General features: G+C 46.5%; 1 long non-coding RNA gene across 1 annotated transcript in view; it reads left to right on the top strand.

Annotated features, from left to right (window-relative positions):
• Nucleotides 1-3,821: 3,821 nt before the first annotated feature.
• The window catches only part of LOC138985412 (uncharacterized), a 49,713-nt gene continuing 35,670 nt past the window's right edge, over nucleotides 3,822-17,864 (top strand). The window contains exon 1 of the long non-coding RNA XR_011462464.1: nucleotides 3,822-4,041. This is a non-coding gene — a long non-coding RNA (uncharacterized lncRNA). The remainder of the gene's footprint in view (nucleotides 4,042-17,864) is intronic.

Genomic DNA, 17,864 nt, shown 5'->3' with positions numbered 1-17,864 from the left:
TCTGTATTTGCATTGCCCAGCAGAAACCCTGACACATAATAAACCCTCAATATATGTTTAATAATTATGGAAAGAATGGATCATTGCACAATGGAAGTACTCTCCAGAGTCTTTCCAAAAAGGCTCTATCTTCTCTTCTTTTGAGTATCTCAAGTGCAGTTAATATTCCCATTTACAGATGGAGAAGTCAAGGCCCAGAATAGCAGACCAAGAGTTGTTTCTCACATGGATGTAGCTCTCTGCACTTTCTGAAGCAAGCTTGCTGCCTTGGGATGGCTGCAGGGAGCAGAGACCCAGGGAAACCAGCAGCTTGCTATAGAGTCAAGATTAGACCCAGTTTCCCACCCAGGGCTCGTCTGTTACTCCAACTGCCTTGCAGGGCACAGCTGGGGGAGGCAGAGAAGGGGGGCCACCCTCCAGCCTGGGGCCAGGCCCTCAGCACAGTGTCCTATTTCATAAGCCCACATAACCTCAGCAGGAACAACGTGATTGCATCTCCTCTGGGGAACACAGCGTTCCTTTGCCATGGGAATGTTTATCCTACAAATGGGGGAATTTTGGCTTTGGGGTAGGGGCGAGACATGCAGCAGAAAAAAGGTCTTGTAAAGAGAAGGTCAGTGTTTGGAAAGAGCACAGGCTGCGGAAGCTGAGATGCCCAGTTTCATTCTCTTCTCTGCCACGAGGTGCTCTGTGGGCCTCTGCTTCTCCCCCTTTACAGGGTTCTTAGGACAGTGAAACTGCTGACTTGGTTCTTGGCACATAGTAGGCGCTCAGTGATTTTTCAGTTTCCTCTCTTCCTGTGCTCCCAAGCTGAAGGGAAAGATGGCTAAAGCAACCCGATGAAGTGCAAGCTGGCTGCTCTGAAACAGAGCGCCTTTCAAAAGTTTCCATAAGGCGTCGGCCACTTGTTAAAACTGGACGGGGAAATGGCTGCCCGAGCCACGTTCCGTCTGAAGGCGGCAGGCCTCAGAGCCCATTCCCAGCTCTGCTCTGAGCCAGTCCATTAAACCTGCTTCCAAGAACACATAATTATCTGCTTGGCGTGAGAACGCTCTCCTTGGCTGCCTGTACCTCCTCCTCTCCCTCAGAAATGTGGACACAAAGGGTTGTTTGCTTTGGCCTCCTATTTCTCCCCAGAGCCGGACTCTCCAAGTGTTCCCGCTAGGGGGCTCCCCCGATAGACTGGGCCGTCTCTCCTCTTTGTGAAGATGCTCCCTGTTGAATACCTACTGTGTGCCCTTGGCTTCCCAGAGAGAGCATGGAGCTGCAGAGACAGGGAGAGAGGGAGCAGACTGTCTGTGTGGGGGCAAAGTGGCAGGGTCGGGGTGGGGTGTGGGCAGAGGGGCCGCTGTCGGAGCGCAGGGCAGTCCCCCAACCTCCCACAGCTGGCGGAGACCGGCTCAGGCCTTCATGTCAGGACTTGGTTGAACCGGCAAGAGGGAGGTGAACACCCCAGCCAAGGAAATGCCTGAAAAAAATACACACCTGGTTTGTGCCAGGAAATCCCAGTTGTGGGCCCTGCTGGAGCAGGGGGCAGCCGGCAAGGAAAGGCGAAACTGGGTGTTAGAAGCTAGACTGTGACGAGTCCTCAGTCCATATATTTGGACCCAAGTTCCCTTCCCAACATAGAAAACATGGTGCCCACTCTCTTGTACTGAGTTTGAAATTCTTCTGGCTCTTTTCTCTAAAAGACAGTTTCTGGTTGCAATGCAAGAACACGCCCCTGCCCAGTGGGAAGAGGCTGCACCCTCCCTGGCACATTCCTGCAGTTAGGAGAAGAGCCTGTGGCTGTGGGGGCTTCTTGAGTTTTTGGTGTGAATCAGTGCACAGTCGAAGAGCCTGAGACATGTTGGGTTTAAATCTGCTGGTGACCTTGTCGTGGGGGATGAACATCAAATGATCTAACATCATCTTTCACCCAACTGAGTTACTGAGGTTGCAGAGTTCTGGAGAAGGAAAAGTGATTAGTAGGTTTTATTTATTGACTTGATTAATTTTTCCTAAAACTTTGCAATTGATATAATTATGGAAAAGGGGAGTTTCCATAATTTTTAGAACCTTAGGAACAAAAGGCATATCCTATGCTTATTTAACTTTCATGCATTGGAGAAGGAAATGGCAACCCACTCCAGTGTTCTTGCCTGGAGAATCCCAGGGACGGGGGAGCCTGGTGGGCTGCCGTCTATGGGGTCACACAGAGTCAGACACGACTGAAGCGACTAAGCAGCAGCAGCAGAACACATCATGAGAAACGCTGGGCTGGAAGAAGCACAAGCTGGAGTCAAAGTTGTTGGGAGAAATATCAATAACCTCAGATATGCAGATGACACCACCCTTATGGCAGAAAGTGAAGAAGAACTAAAGAGCCTCTTGATGAAAGTGAAAGAGGAGAGTGAAAAGTTGGCTTAAAGCTCAACATTCAGAAAACTAAGATCATGGCATCTGGTCCCATCACTTCATGGCAAATAGATGGTGAAACAGTGGCTGACTTTATTTTTCTGGGCTCCAAAATCACTGCAGATGGTGACTGCAGCCATGAAATTAAAAGACACTTACTCCTTGGAAGGAAAGTTATGACCAACCTAGATAGCATATTCAAAAGCAGAGACATTACTTTGCCAACAAAGGTCCGTCTAGTCAAGGCTATGGTTTTTCCAGTGGTCATGTATGGATGTGAGATTTGGACTATATGGAAAGCTGAGCACCGAAGAATTGATGCTTTTGAGCTGTGGTGTTGGAGAAGACTCTTAAGAGTCCCTTGCACTGCAAGGAAATCCAACCAGTCCATCCTAAAGGAGATCAGTCCTGGGTGTTCATTGTAAGGACTGATGTTGAAGCTGAAACTCCAATATTTTGGCCACCCGATGCAAAGAGCTGACTCATTTGAAAAGACCCTGATGCTGGGAAAGATTGAGGGCAGGAGGAGAAGGGTATGACAGAGGATGAGATGGTTGGATGGCATCACTGACTCGATGGACAAGGGTTCGGGTGCGCTCCGGGAGTTGGTGATGGACAGGGAAGCCTGGTGTGCTGCGGTTCATGGGGTCGCAGCGTCGGACACAACTGAGCGACTGAACTGAACTGGACTGATGCTTCTCTCAAACAATGAAGGAGCTGAGTGCCTCTGACTTTTGGCAGGGGTCCCATGGCCCTGTGAGGTGGGTTGTTCTGACTGTGAACATCTCTGATTACCAGAAACCATTGGACCCATGGAGCTGACATCAAGCCCCCGGGTTTTACCCACTGTGGGTTCCAGTTTTGTCTATCCCGTGTGTGTGTCCATGCCCTTCCTGTCTCACATGAGTGCACTTCAGATGTTGACTTCAAGCCTTCCTTTCTCTGGGATGGAACTCTGGAGCTTCCTTCGGTTTGGTTCACCAGTCAAGGCCCCAGACTCTGCTGTCCTGATGCAGTGACAGAGGGACCGAAGGCAGGGATGTCACTCAGCCTTGCTGAGTCAGGCTGGTTCCTGGGCCAGGAGCTCCGGGGTGATCCCTGAGCTGGTGGATAGCTGCTGAAAGGAAGAAATTAGCTGTGCAGGGCTCAGTGGACACCGGAATGGGGACAGAATAGGCCCATGGGCTGGTGGATCATCCCCAGGGAGACCAGGGAGGGGATAAGGCCAAAAGAGGCCTGGTCTCTAGACAGATAAGCTGGAGAATGGGGGAAGGGGCCTGGCCAGCTGCGGGGCCAAGGTGAGAGGTGCCATTCTCAGGGCTGATTGTGTAAGAGGTTGGCTGAGCCCTCCCTCTTGTTAGGGACGGCCCAGAGCTTTTCTTGGCAGCTCCAGCCCAGTGAGTCTGATGTGGGCTCAGAGGAGCCTGACTCACTGGGGCCAGAGGGTCAGGCCGGGTGGACGGGAGTCAGGAGACACAGCTTCTTTGGGCCCTCTGCAGACTGTCTGGGGTTAGATGGCTGTTGGCCAGCGTGCTGGGGGCTGCATCTTTCTAGGCTCTTCTGCAGGGCCAAGCCTGGAGCCTGCAGCTGGGAATTTAACCAGGGCCCTCTGCTGGAAGTCTCAAGACTCTACGTGGGGCAGAGGTAAGAGACCAGACTTTTGATCTCTTCCTTAGATAGTAGCTTGTGTTTGGAAGGACATTCAAAGGGGCTCACCACACCTTTTTCAGCTGACACTTTTCAAGTGGGATGGCCCTTCCATGTGCCGGGTACGGAACTCCTGCCTCACCGTGCCAACAGCAGTGATTACCAGGCCAGCACTGTTTCCTTCGAGGCCTCTGTCTGTGTCAGTCTATTCTCTCCCTCTGGGCCAGGCCAGCTCCCCACTGGTGATGGACAAAGGATCTTAAAACACCAGGTCACACCACAGCTCAAAAAGCTTCCAAGTTGCTCCAGGTCTGGGTGCCTCATACCTCTGGACGTGACACTCTGGGCCTGGGAGTGACGGGGGCCCAGAGTACAGGACAGCACTCTGCTCTGGATGTCTGGGTAGGAAATAGCTGTATATTTAAGCAAGCATGGCTTATAAAAGAGTACAGTGCCAAAGTTTTACTTAAAAAAAAACCCAAACATTTCTAAGTCTATAGCAACCTAAAGGCTGCTTTGGGTTTGTTCACCTGGGAGGAGGTCTCGTGTGCCCCCATCACTTGGGGCTTCTCGGGGGAAACGTTAAGCAGCACTGAAGGTGCTGTCCTTACTCCCCATGGCTCGGCCTCAGGGCTGGACCTGAGCACATGCTCCTGTCCTGGGGGCGGTCTCCACTGGCCCCACGGCCCCTCAGGCTCCATTCTATGGCATGCTTGTTATTCTCCATTATCCGCCCTGATCCTGTCCGAGGCACTCTGACCTGTGTGGTGGTTGGGATCTGTTTCACAGCACAAGAATTACACACGTCTCTTTCACACACACACACACATATACACACAGCATTCACACTATGAACCCTACCAATTCTGCACTGCTGTAAACCTCATGCACACAGCATTTCATACTTGACAGAGCACTTTCCTGATGATCACTGCATTTGTTTCCTCAAACGGTCCCACAGTGTGGGGAGAGTGGTAGAATGGTGTACTCCTCTCACTACAGGTCCAAAGCAGTGATGGTCGCTGCTTGAAGTCACATGGGGTGGACATGGGAGCTGGCGCTGACCCTGCCTCCTAATGCCCGGACCTGGTTCTTCCTGCATCACTGTCAACCCTGCTGACAACCCGGACTGACAACCCCTGGACTCTTCTCTAAGGATGGCCCTCTGCCCCCAGGCAGAGACCAAGGGCCTGACTGTACATGGTTTGGGTTTTTGAATGCAGTGTGTACAAACACACGCTTCCTTTCAGGCTGGACCACCGTGTGAGCTGGCACTCTGTGTAACCAGGTGGCGTGTAGCCTGGTCCAGCCCTGTGGCAGGGAGAGAGTTCTGTACTTGAGCTCTCCAAAGGGCTTCGTTTGGCACGTGCATAAGGCCTCTGAGCTACCCCCTTTCTTTTCCATAAAACCTTGATAATTTTCTTTCCTACACAGATGCTTGTTTTCTAAAAGCAACACCGATTAGAGTGGGGAGTCAGGCTGTCCCTGGGAGGTTGCAGAAACTAGGACAGATCCCATCAGGTGCTGTCCTTGGAGCCTCGTAACTCAGGTAAAACAGAGTCAGGTGAATATTGAAGGCCTCTGTGGACAGAGTGGAGGTGTTTAGAATGGGGTGAGGGGTGCTGAGAAGAGGGGCGGGGAGTCAGTTAATGGTTCATTCTTCAGCATCAGCTGAAGGACCAGCTGGGCTGATCCTCCCAGGGCAGCTTCCTGCCTGTCCATCCTCTGTGACTTCAGACAGTGCTTCTCAGTAATGTGCTTAGGAGTTGGCTTTCCTTCAGTCTCCCAGTCTTCACAATTAGCTTCACATAAGCCATTTTCTGCACATGATGAACCCAAGCCACTGTTTCAGCTGGTTTGGTGGGAACTAAGTAGGGAAGAGTTGTTTCCAAAGCGCCTCCCCTTTCCCTTCAGCCAGATGTGAATTCTCCTTCCTTTAAACCCTGAGAGCTGAGATCCTCAAACTTGACACGCAAGTCATCATCTTCCTCTAGGGAGCTTTAAAAATGCTGCTGCCTGGGCTCCTTCTCCAGAGATTCTGACTTGAGTGGTCTGGAGGTGCAGTGAGATGCTTCAAAACTCCCCAGGGTTACTGATGTCGCGCAGATAGAGACGTTCTGACCTAGGTCTCTGTGTCTGCCCTTGCTGTCTGGTCAAAGAGAGTGATGAGCAGCAGCTCCAGTTCTAAATACAGGAGCTCAGCCCCACATGCAGAAGCAGAATCTGCATTTGAGCAAGAGCCCCAGGTCTGCTCTTTCAGTTCTGAAGGGCAGGGGTCTCCCCTGGGCATGGTGGCAGAGGGCCTGGAAAAGACCTTCATTCATTTCAGAACCTCTGTTTAGTGGTCCAAGCATTCAGCAAACAAGCAAAACCAGACAGATATAGGAACAGCAAAACCAAATCAAAACAGAGGTTATTTAGAGTTAAACGTAATCTACGTCCTCTGTCTCCAGGTGAAAGGACATGTCAAACACCCCAGTCTTTTCCAGTGTGTGTGTCTTGACCTGAGAAGCTAAGTCCCTGCTTCCCAAATGCAAGCTGCACAGGTCATAGCAACAGCCTACTCCTGAGGAAGCAAGTTATGGGGCGGCACAATTTCAGAAATAAACATGTACTGCCTATGGAAACAGAGGCTCATTCAGTTGTTAGAATATTGAAATCCAGTGCTCACCTTGCCTTGTAAATCTATATGAGAGCCATAAAGAGGGGAGACACAGAAGGGCTGTTGATTTGACCAGCCCTAAAGAGAACAGAAGTGTGGCCCCGCACTGGGGTGAGTGGAAGTTAGGGGGCTTTGGTGGTGGTGTCCTCATGCAGCCTTTCCAGAAACTTCAGTGGGGGCTGAAGGCAGCAGGAGGCACCAGGGAAGACCCCTGGGGGATCAAGTGATTAGTGGGACTCTCAGAGAGGGGAGGACAGAGAGCCCCCCACCTGATGTGGAAAGGGACCTTTCGTGGAGAGAGTGAGAAGAGAAATACTGTTGGGATGGGCAGAGGGGAAGGCAAGAGTGGAGGACTGGAGAATTCCAGACACAAGGAAGAAGATGAAAAGGGGAAAAAGTGTGACTGAGGCGAGGACAGATGAGAAAGTGGTCACAGCTCAAGAGACGCTGACACGCTGGTCGTAAAGGAAAGGCTGAGGAAGCAGGCAGACCGACCGGGCGAGGCCGATAGACGCCCCGGAGCCAGTTGTCTCTGCTCTGAAGGGGCAACGACCTTCACACTGTCACACCCCTGGCCTGGCTTCCTTCCTCCTCCCACTTCCACGAATCAAGTGAAGGATGGAGCAGAGGAATTGAGCACTTCTCTTCACTGGCCTATGTGTGGCTCCTGGCATATCATCTTAACTCAGAAATGGACCCTGGGCCAGCTATCTAAGAAGGAAAACCAGAGCTTAACAATTCCAGCTTCATTCTGCCCTTGCTCCCCCCTTATGACTAATAAGACTGACCAAACGAGCTTTCTTCAGATGCCCAAAGAAGTCACTTGGGGTTGCCTCAGTTGAGTGACAAGGAATGTGTGCATTTGGAAGTGGCTGAACACATTTGCCAAGATGCTTGTCCTCTGACCCCATGAGGCTTGACTGAGGTAATGGGAGAGCTAAGTTGGCTATATTTAAACGGCCAAAAAATCTGAAGAGATGGAATTTGTCTGGACATCACTGGAAAGTAAACTGAGCTTGTTGTGAAATCTCCGAAGATGTGTTTTCTCTTTATCTGAGAGGAGGGGTGAGGGTTATGAGCAAGTTCCACTGGGACAGAACAAAAAGTACATGGAGTCTGGAGCTCAGCCAGACTCCAGCTCTGCCACTCATGGTGGTGCCACGTCGGACCCGGTCCGCCCTCACTGTGAAGCAGGATGTTGGTGACTGCCTCGCAAGGCCAGGTGCAGAGGGCCTAGTGCACTGCCCAGCACTTGGTAGGTGTCAGCCATTGTCAGTTCCTACCTCCCTTCACCCCGCATGTTCTGGGGTTGTCCACAAATTCTAAAGACTCCAACCACCAGGGATTTTAAGAGAGTGGATTGGATAATGTAAATATTTAGAAGTGTTAATCTTTCAAAGTTTCTCTGCAGCAAGTCTTATATTGAATACTGCTTTTTCATTTGAAAGTGTTTGTTGAGCACCTACTGTGGCCCAGTCACTGGAAATTCAACAGTGAGTGAGAAAGCCCCTCTTGTCTAAATGGAAACCAGAAGATAACCTGTAAAGGCCCAGGGATGGGACTGTCTGGTTGCCACGAGGGCAGGGTAGGTTATGCAGGTGGTCTCAGTGATGAGGGGCATCCCTAGAATGTTTTGGAGAAAGACTGGAGAGGCTAAAAGTCCTTCAATATTCAGGACAAGCCTATATGACAAGGGGTTGTCCCAGTCAAATGCTCAGTGAGAAACCATTGTAGACCAAGGGTGAAAAAAGTCATGGAAGCCAGAAACTTGTCTGTCAGTAGAAATATTTTTATTTTTTTTTTATTTATTTTTTTTTAGTAGAAATATTTTTAATATCATCATTTCCCTAACATCAACTTTTAAGAGACCTTTGAATTGCTGTTAAGGGATCTCATAGCCTGTTTTCTTTCATTTTTCAGGTTTCCTAGGCACTTCTCTTTTCTCCTAGGGCTTTTCCTTCTACATGATGACTGTGTTCATTTTTTGGTAACGTTCCTAATGCCTTCCTGCACAAAGCTCATGCAACCAACTGTGAATTAAGAAGTGGCATTTACTCAGGATTCTAGGCTTCCACAGACCCCCCCTGATCAGTGATTTGCCTCTACAAGGGGTTTGGCTTTGATTGGTGGTGCACATGAGGATCACTGATTTGGGAGAAGACAAATGGCTCGCGGGGAGCTGAACCCACCACTGTCTTTGGCAGCATTACGTCTACACTCTCATTAGGCTGAGAGTTAGGAAAATGCCTCTAAAAACCGATGACCCATCTATAACATCTTCAAGGGATTCTGAAGTTTTAAGATATGCACATTTTTGCAAATACACATTAAAAATGAGTTGACAATATAGCCCACCCAATAATCATATTCTTTTAATTTATGCCCCTCTTTATCATGTTCACAAAATCATATATACTCATTGTGAAAACATCAATTATTGATGAGTACAAGAAGAGAGCAAATTCTTATTCCATTGTGCAGATGCATAAAAGGTCATCATAAACATTGGGGAACTATCCTTCCAAACAACTCTTCTATTCACAAGTAGCCAGAGAATGGACAGACAAGAATAATTTTCTAGAAATAGGATCATGCCTTACAAGCTATCTTTTAAAGTTAAAAGTATTATATTTAATTTTTTGTGACATCAACAAAAGAAAAATGGAAACTGCTAAACTTCAGATAAATGTTTATTTATCATGGGAAATATTTTTGCTTTTTATAATCTTTAAGGCTAAAAAAACAGAAAAGTTATTTGGAAAAAAATAATGAATTCAGTATTAAAAAAATTCCAGGTTTCATACTTAGGTAATATTGATTACGTCTTCACTAAGAAAAATGAGGAAATTGGTTTTCTTAAACTTTTATCAGTGTTTACTAATTTTATTACTATTATTGTTTTTGCCTTGTTAAGGTTTATACCATTTCATTTTATTCTTTAACTGTAATTCAAACTCATCATCTATATTTATCTATCCAGAGAAAAAAGAGCTAATAGATTAGGCTATTATTAAATGTGGCAGCTCAGCCTCCAAGGTGGGCCTCAACACTCTTCACCTCCTCGTATCTTGGAAGTTATCCGCCTAACCAGTGGGACATGTAGAAATGATGGTCTATGACCTCTGAGGCTTTGTTATAAAAGACAGCCTCGCACTTCTGTCTCACTTGTTCTAGGGGAGACTGCTGCCACATCATAAGGACACTCAAGCAGCTTTAGGAATTTCTCATGGAGGGGAACTGAGATCTCTTGCCAACAACCAGCATCAGCTCACCAGCTAAGTCACCTTGAGAGTGGGTCCTCCAGCCCTGGCCAAGCCTTCAGATGAGCCTTGCTGACATCCTGACTGCTGTCTTATTAGAGACCTTAAGTCAGAGTGACACAGTTGTGCTGTTCCTGGATTCCTGGATAAGACATTCTGAGAATAATAAAAGTTTATTGTTGTTTTAAGCTGCTAAGTTTTGGGGAATCTGTTCCACATCAGTAGATAATGAATACATCAGCCATTTATACCTATTCAAGGATCTGATTAGCCAGTCTATTAGCAGGAATATAGAAAGGCATATTTTTTAATGGAGGAAAAGGTTCTTGGGGAGAAGGAAGGAACCAATATTTATTGAATACCTACAACGTGGTAGGTATTGTTAACCTATGTGATCTTATTTAACCTTCATATCAACCCTGTAGAATTGTGCAGCGGGTACTTGCTTACCAGCTTGGAGGTAGTCTGCTGCAAAAATGTAATGACAGGACCTATAAAAAAGATCCGTTTGCCTCACACTTTTGCAGGAAATTTGTTTCCTATCAATTGAGCCTCACGGGGCAGAAATTTTTTCTGGGAAAAAATATTGACTGGGAGTCAGCTGTGAAATACAATCAACCCACTAATTGAGAAATGTATATATCCAGCCCTGTGGCTCATTCTGTAGGGACATACCTGAGAAGTACTAACCAATATTACCTTCAGGGAGGCAGAGACAACACTTAAGTCCAGGAGTAGAATCAGAAAGCAAAATGAGAAAGTACTGACACAGTTAAAGTGCTCATTATTTGATTATTTGGCTTTCCTTAACAAGAGCCTCTCATTTGTAAGGTTGTACCCATGAAGAACATGAAATATATGATTTCTGTTCTCTGGGAACTAAGGGATGGTTAGATATGTGAAAATGATGTAGGTTGCATTATTTGGAAAACTCCCATGGTGGGGTGGAGCCTGTAGCTTGGCTTGCCCAGTCTTCCTTCTAGGGTACCTTACTTTACCCAATAGCCTGAAAAGCTAAAATCAAAAATTTCAGCTTCCCTTGCAGCTAGGCTCTAGAAGAAAACCAGGTTTTTTTTTCAATTAGAGATATTTAGGAAAAATTTTGGAGAAGGCAATGGCACCTCACTGCAGTACTCTTGCCTGGAAAATCCCATGGACAGAGGAGCCTGGTAGGCTGCAGTCCATGGGGTCGCTAAGAGTCGGGCACGACTGAGTGACTTCACTTTCACTTTTCACTTTCATGCATTGGAGAAGGAAATGGCAACCCACTCCAGTGTTCTTGTCTGGAGAATCCCAGGGACGGGGGAGCCTGGTGGGTTGCCATCTATGGGGTCACACAGAGTCGGACACGACTGAAGCGACTTAGCAACTTAGCAGCAGGAAAAATTTAGAAGGTAGGAGTGTAGCAGTCTTTAACTGTTTTCTGATGAAAGTTAGGTCATGAACATATGATGTTTTCTGCCACTCAGGGGGTTCAGCCGCCAGCTTTGTGGGGTTTGAGAAGCAGTAGGTGTAGGTGTAGTGACTGTGATTCTGGCATCCTGATTTTTGGAATACAGTGGTGGGTTCTTGAATTCAAGTTTCAGTGGTGGTCTCAGAGGTAAATCAGTTTTGTAGTGTCCAGGAGTAATTTCTGGCCCAACCTAGAGAGCTTCCTCCTACAACTCTGCCTCAAATTTTGTAAGCCCTAAATAAATACATATGTTAAATCCCTTTTTGCTTACAATGACTATAGGGTTTTCTGTTTCATGTAGTGAACCCTGACTGATAAATGCTGTAAGAAAAAACTCAGTGTTCAGAGTTAGAGCAGGGGATATAAGGGAAGGGGAAATAAGAAAGGAATTTTTGGAAGAGGTAACTTTTTTAGCATAAAGAAATAAGAATTTCAGACAGGCCAGAGGAGAGATGAGGGCGCCCGGGTAGAAGTGAGTAAAAGAGCCCATTTCTCCTTCTCCCAAGCTCGTACCTATCACTTTCCACCCTTCAGCAGGGTGGGTTATGTTTTTCAGTAAGGCCTAGGTTTGAATGGGAGAAGGAAATGGCAACCCACTCCAGTGTTCTTGCCTGGAGAAGCCTGTGGATGGAGGAGGCTGGAGGGCTGCTGTCCATGGGGTCACACAGAGTCGGAAGCGACTTAGCAGCTGCAGCAGCAGGTTTGAATGAACAGTTTCTTGGAGTTTCTTTTTGCCCGGGTGGAAGTGAGTAAAAGAGCCCATTTCTTCTTCTCCCAAGCTCGTACCTATCACTTTCCACCCTTCAGCAGGGTGGGTTATGTTTTTCAGTAAGGCCTAGGTTTGAATGGGAGAAGGAAATGGCAACCCACTCCAGTGTTCTTGCCTGGAGAAGCCTGTGGACGGAGGAGGCTGGAGGGCTGCTGTCCATGGGGTCACACAGAGTCGGAAGCGACTTAGCAGCTGCAGCAGCAGGTTTGAATGAACAGTTTCTTGGAGTTTCTGTTTGCTATCACTGGAAAGTGTGTTGTTTCAATATAGGATTTAATTCCCAGAACACAGACTCTCATGGAGCCCCCTCATGGATCCTGTAAAGACAAATACATCTGGAGAAGGTAGTGCTTTTCCTTTCCTGCTGCCTTCCTTCATCACCCCCCTGGAAACTGCAGGCTGCTGTCCGGGCTCAGCTCCCGATCACCAGCTTCCCCCAGGGAGGATAAAACGGAGGGACCAGGTGTTCTCTGACATGGCAAATCAGAAGAAAAATCACTGTACTGGGAGCGAGGAGACCTGGGATCTAAATTTAGCTCTGCTGCCTACTGGATGTTTAACCTTGGGCAGGTTTAATTAATAACCAGATCTTTACTATCTTGTGAATCTGCCCACTTCATTCCATTTAAAAGGCTGCAACCTTATCACTTCTCCTGTTACACCTCCTGATATCTGTGCATGCTCCTCGATCCATTCTCCTAGATTCATCCAGCATAATCTTGTAGGAACGTAAATAGGGTCATATCCTCTTCTGACTCTTCAATGCTTCCCAGTGCCCCCAAGTTGCCAAAACTCCTGGGCAGGACTTTAAGTCTGGTTTGGTCTCAGTGACCCTCTTTACCCTTCTCTCCAGAAAAGGCTGTATTTTAAGATGAACTAGAGCCAGTGGTTCCTAAACGGGGGTATTCATATGGAGGGGTACATAAGACAGTCCACTGGGATGTGGCTAGAGAATACTAGAACTTCTATGTGTTTTTTTTTTAAGGATTTACACAAAATGGACAGTTAATTAATGACACCTGCACAGAGACTTCAGTTTATAAAGAAAGATTGAATAAGATAAGCCCACATAAATTCCAAGAAAGGGATGGGACTATTGTTTCCTCAGTTCTGATTATAAACTCATTATCAGCCACATTAGGAAGTAAAGGCAATAGCAACCTAATTAGCCAAGATGAGAATTAGGCCAAAAAAGGGTCAAAATTATGAAGTTGACTTTATAAAGGATTTACATTCACTGTCATTAAAAATGACCCTCACCTAAGTGTGTATGGTGCCTTGGCATATTGGCTGCTATAAGTGAATGAATATAAATTATAATTAAACAACCATATTGGAGTGCCTGCTCAAAAATATTTTCTGGTATAATTGCATAGTAAAGAAATTCAGAGACCACTGAGTTACACATAGACTTAGGTCTAGATGCTCTAAGAATCTGCCCTAGATCCAATAAATGAACTCTGGCTTAATGAAATAATGTGAACTTCTTGGTTATTGGTGATTTTATTGCATTTATAAAGTGGAGTTGTTACTGTGCAGTATATTCTCAGTGTATGCTAAAAAAGTAGACTTGAAAATTTGGAATAGTTTATCTGTGAAATCATTTGATCTGGATATTGTCTGATGCTCAAATTTAAAAAAAGGTAGATATTATGTACCATTCAAAATCATGTCCCTGATAGGATGGGTTACTGTACCCTGCCCGCTGTGATGGTGGATTGCTTCCTGACATTAGGACCAATTGGATCTCACACACCTGTCCATCATTTAGAACCCAGCAAGCAATGCCCTTTTTGAACCACAGCCATTGTTGAAGTAATTTGTTTACCCCAGCCATCAGAAAACAGTCAATAAACTGCAGGGACTGACAAAGTGGCACTGTATAGGCAGCACAGGAAAATTGGAAAAGTGAATTGTAGGTGGTATGTGACCAGCAATAAATAATCAGCTTATTCCCATTGCAGCAATGTCTATGACCAGGAGAAAAATCTGACTAGTGGAAAATTTGAATCAGACCAAAGTGGGTCATTTAATTCTGTATGAATATCTTTGAGAGTGAATACTCTCTGATTCTCTAAGCAAGATGTCTCTCTACAATACCTGGTTTTGTTAAAACCATGTCTGCTGACACCTGGACTCTGAAATTACAGTTGGCTCTCCATACTGTGGCATCTGCATCCACAGATACAGAGAGCAGACTGTACTATGCCATTCTACAAGGACTTGAGCATCTGCAGATTTTGGTATACACTGGGGTCCAAAAACCAATCCCCTGCTTGTATGGAGGGACCACTGTATGTCATTAGTAATTTACTCTTCTGAGCTAAACATAGACCTCTTTGGGTACCTTCTGTTGAAAAACAGGCAGCTTTGGAAAGAGCACAGGGAGCCAAACATCCCTCAGTGTGACTTGGTCTAGTAAATGGTTCCCCCTCTGGGGACAGCTCTCAGACAGTATTAGAGCCCCGAGGATCCTGGGACGGGATCTAGGAGGAGGTGGGGAGCTGCTAGGGAGGGAGGGGAGTAAAGGCAGAGAAGCAGAGTGCCAAAGGCCAGCTTTAAAGGTTTTGTTTGTAACCAAGAAAGAACCTGATTTTAACCCTTTAGTATTCTTGCCTGGAGAATTCCATGGATAGGCGAGGCAGGTGGGCTACAGTCCATGGGATCACCAAGAGTTGGACGCGACTGAGCGACTAATGCTTTTACTTTTCACTTTTTCAGGTCAAAAATTGACTATTTTCAACACTGAGTTTATCATAATCCTCTGGACTTGGGTAGGAATCACATCTTTCAGAATTAATTCAGTGTGATAGAACATGCAAGGAGGCCCAGTAAATTCTAACTTCCAGTTTTCAGTGCACTTGCCATTGGCTTGTTTGTTGATGGGCAATCCAGGCACATTCAGACTCTAGGCAATCACCCCATTTTCTTATCAATTATGGACAAATGAGAGACAGGAAGGGGAATTTCTAGGGAGAATGGAAAAATGGTCTTCAACACAAAATTGTTGTGTGATTAGGGGTTATCTGTCGAACCTCTTGCAGGATCCCATTTCTCATCGTTATTGTGGATGATTGAGCATGATATTGTGGCCATTCTGATGGCATCTTTCAGAAGATTTCATTTCTGATGTTCACTTGCCTGCTTGTTCAGCAAGCTGACATATCTGTTCAATACTGCACCCCCTCCCCGCAACACACACAACTGATGGATTTTAGTGGATGTAGTAGATTAGTAGTGGAAAAAATCAAAGAAGTTTGACAAAAATGTCCTCTTTTGATAGAATTTATTAGTCATTTGCTAACTAAATCGATCAGCTATTTTTATCTTGATTTTTCTTGTTTTTGTTTTTAGACATAACAAGTTCAGCTAACTAAAAAGACCAGGTGTCTAATCGACTTGGCTGGTTGTGCTGACAGTTATTTGATATGACATCAATTGACTCAACTGACGGGAATTTGAATGAGTTCAGTCAAAATGTTTGAATCCATCAGCGGGGAGTGTCAACCGATTTTTGCTCTGGAGAAAGCACTCAGAGTCTGCCTTTTACAAGGAGGAAGTACAGGCTGTTTGGCCTCAAGAAACAAAAAATCAAGAGGAGAGCTCTTTGAAAGACCCTGAGTGATTTTTTTTTTTTTTTTTTTTATGTCTTCTGATCTCTGTAAGGACCTGAGTTTCTCCAGGGAACAGAAATCTATGTGCCCCATTAGAGTTCCATGTTTTAAGTCTCTGGGGAGGCTGGTGGCAGCAGAAATGAATCTCCAGGGTTGATGCTTTCTATGTTACAGCAGAGACCTCACACTAACTCTGTCCTTAGGGTGTCCAGAGCCAGACTGTGGAGAAGCCACATCTACTGCTAAAATGTGTGTTCAGTTTCCATGATCTGTGCTCCTCAGCCTGCCTCAAACTTCTTTTTCCACCCTCCTACTTCCTTCATCAGTGTCTAATGCCCTCATGCTGTTCCTCTCTAGGGCAAATAATAGCCTCTAATACCCCTCAGGAAAGAAAGAAAGTGAAGTCACTGTCATGTCCGACTCTTTGTGACCCCATGGACAGTAGCCTGTACCAGGCTCCTCCATCTGTGGGATTTTCTAGGCAAGAGTACTGGAGTGGCTTGCCATTTTCTTCTCCAGGGAATCTTCCTGACCCAAGGATCGAACCCAGGTCTCCTGCATTGTAGACAGACGCTTTATCGTCTGAGCCACCAGGGAAGTCCATACCCCTCAGGAAGGAGTGGCAAATCATTCCGGTCACTAACCCTCCCCGAGACAGATTACATTCCCTTCAGAGACTGGCACTTCAGTAGGACTGTGAGCCAGGCCTGTGCCAAGCACTTCACATGTGCTGCCTTGTTTCACGGTCCCAACAACCCCTGACTGTCACAGGCCTCATCTACAGCTTTGCAAAGTTTGTGAATTAAACATCCTTGGCTGAAGTTTGGAGCTGAAGTCCTGGCAATTTTCTGGATGTGTTTGGCTTGCTCTAGGCAGTGAACTGACACTCCTGGAACAGGCCCCTGGATCCCAGAATGACAGAGACCCTTGGGCATCTTGTATGGCCATGCACACCCTCACTTAGAGAGAGTTGCTGCAGTGGCCAGTGACAAAGCTCTGATGGTTCAGATCCTTCAGACAGCCCTGCCAAAGTAACAGCTTCTTTGATAAGACCAAAGGAAATGCACCCCGACCGTGTCTGAGGAAGCACATGTCACGCACTTTAGTTCAGCAGGAAAGACTCAAGAGCTTGAGGGTCACCAAGGCTGTGTCTCATAGAATTGAGACAGCCTGGACCCTTTGCTGCACTGCTGCAATTTTTACACCTGGACAAATGTCTCCTTGAGCAACAAAATTCAAAGAAACTATATGGGACTAAAAATAACTGCATGCTTGTGCAGTTGGGGCAAATTCTGGGCCAAAAGATACAAAAAGACCAAAAAAACAAACCCTCCACTTCCAAAGAGCTGGGAGCAAAAACTGGGTGTCAGGAACAAAACCAGGTACTAAGCATACCCCCTGCACCATATACCACAAAGGGGTGGGCAAACCACTGAAGCCACCCTTGTAGCCCGACACGTGGACACACCCTTACTTTCACCCCATGTAAAGAAGAGGTTTGCCCACTCCCTCGGGAAGCCCACAAACAAGGGAAGCTGTTACTTGCTCTTGCTCCCTGTTGCTGCAGCAGGGGCCCAAATGAAGCCTTGCCTGGATTTCTTGTGTGGCCTCTAGTCAATTTCTATTGATTGAGGAAGGCCAAAAACCCTGGCTGATATCAATATTACAGATTTGGTGTTTGTTCCCCAAGCAGTGCTTACTAATGGGTCAGTCTGATCAATGCATTTGAGGGAAAATATCATGCAGACTCTTCCTCCAATGGTATTCATTCAGCAAACATCTGCTCAGTGGCACAGATGTCAGCTGGGCTGGGGGCATCCTCTGGATCACTAGCCCATCATACTAAGTACAGAAGAAAACTCTGCTGGAATTAGCCGATGGGATCAAAGCATTTGTGCCCGGACTCAGAAAACATTACTAAAGTGATCTGAGTGGTGAATTGGTCCAACCTTGTCCCTTTCTGTGTGGCCACTGAGCAGTTTAAAGCATTACAAAATTTGCACACTGTCCTCTCCGGAGATTCAAGGTTGGGGTCAGTTGCCTGGCAAGGGGTTGGGGAAAG

This window comes from Bos mutus, chromosome 24, assembly GCF_027580195.1.
Source record: "Bos mutus isolate GX-2022 chromosome 24, NWIPB_WYAK_1.1, whole genome shotgun sequence".
Classification (NCBI taxonomy): domain Eukaryota; kingdom Metazoa; phylum Chordata; class Mammalia; order Artiodactyla; family Bovidae; genus Bos; species Bos mutus.
The sequence above is the reverse complement of the archived record's forward strand: the minus strand, read 5'-3'. Positions and strand labels throughout refer to the sequence as shown.